Source organism: Dama dama, chromosome 23 (genome assembly GCF_033118175.1).
Source record: "Dama dama isolate Ldn47 chromosome 23, ASM3311817v1, whole genome shotgun sequence".
Taxonomy (NCBI): Eukaryota; Metazoa; Chordata; class Mammalia; order Artiodactyla; family Cervidae; genus Dama; species Dama dama.
In genome coordinates this window covers 34,247,573-34,249,067 of record NC_083703.1, presented here as the reverse complement: position 1 = coordinate 34,249,067, position 1,495 = coordinate 34,247,573, and the positions used below count along the sequence as shown (strand labels likewise).

The 1,495-nt window shown below is 46.6% G+C and overlaps 1 pseudogene; it reads left to right on the top strand.

The window, feature by feature from the left end:
- Window positions 1-205: 205 nt before the first annotated feature.
- LOC133045380 (U4 spliceosomal RNA) lies at window positions 206-327 on the top strand (annotated as a pseudogene).
- The last annotated feature ends 1,168 nt before the right edge of the window (window positions 328-1,495 follow it).

Sequence of the window (1,495 nt, the reverse complement as noted above, 5' to 3'; positions counted from 1 at the left end):
CTTTTAAAAAGGAAGAAGGGGCTGCCTTTAACTTGTCCACAATCTGAAGCTCTGAAAATGCTAGTGATTCTGCAATACAAAGACTTCAGCTTTACAGGACTTGCAGCTGGTTTCACAAACTTTCAAAGCCTTAAAGAGCAGAGTGATGGGGGTCCGAAAGACAGCAGATCCTCTTATTTCCCGATTGTCCCAAATCCACAAGACAAGCTTTGCGCAGTGGCAGTATCGTAGCCAATGAGGTTTATCCGAGGCGCGATTATTGCTAATTGAAAACCAAATCCACAAGACAGAATCCACTGGATTTGTCACCTGCAAAGTCTTACAGGCGCCATCCCAGAATCAATTCCTCCATTTTACCAAACCTACCTCATTCCCTGTCATCTTGGATAACCTCCTTTACCCAGCATCACGTGTTCCTGAACTTCTATATAGTCTCAGCACATATGAGACAAGAGGTAATCTCAGAAGCCTCTCTTCTGGTCTATTTTTGCCCTGTTGCCTCTGCCCACCTTCCACCCAGGGCTATGGCCTCCTGCTTTCCCATCACGCATGCCAATTCAAAACACTTTTTCAGGCTTCCCATGGTTTTCTCCTAGTTTTCCAGCTAATTCCCAAAATCCAACTTCTCTGTTGCCTCCAAAGTTTGTCCAGTGCTGCTCTGAGACAGCCAAAGAGCAATCAGCCAAACAGGTTCACCAACTGCACAGAAACTGCAAGGTGATGTCACCAAGGAGGAGGAGGGGAAGAGGAGGAGAAGAAACAGAAGAAGAAAAGAAAGAAGGCAAAGGGCTGAAATATATCCCCTTCAAAAAGAATCTGGAAAAGGATGGATATATGCATAACTGAGCCACTTTGCTAGACACCTGAAACTAACACAACGTTGTAAACCAACTACACTCCAATATAAAATAAAACGGATCCCTTTTTACCCGACAGAGCAAAGTCCAAAATCTTTTATCACCAGGTTCATAGCAGAGCCTATCCATCACTAACTGCATCACTCATTCGTTTAACCAACACTTGGAGAATCTCCTCTGTCCTGGCCCTGGGGGTACACTAGCAAATGAGCCAGACAAGTCCAGGCCCCTCAGAGCCCACAGGCTTGGGCCCCCAGCTCAGAAACAGCGTGAAGGGTTCAGGTTGGACAGTGCAAGAATGAAAGGAGGGAGATGTGACTGGAGCCAAGTTCTCGGAGGGGATGAGGTTTGGGAGGCAGATCTCCCAGAGCACCATACTCAGCGTCAAGAGTTAGAATTTTATCTGTATCTTAAGTACAATGAAAAGTTTCTGCAGGGTTTAAGCACCAGAGCGGCGTGATCTGATTCACGTATGTAAACCCACTCTGGCTGCTGTGGGGCTCATGTAGCATTATCCAGAGAGGAGTCTTCTTGGTTTGAGAAGAAATCCACGCAGCCACCGTGACTATACATCCCCTTCTGCACTTCAATCTGCTCCAAGAGCAGACTGTTCATTCCATCCAGTCTGGCTTGGGGCA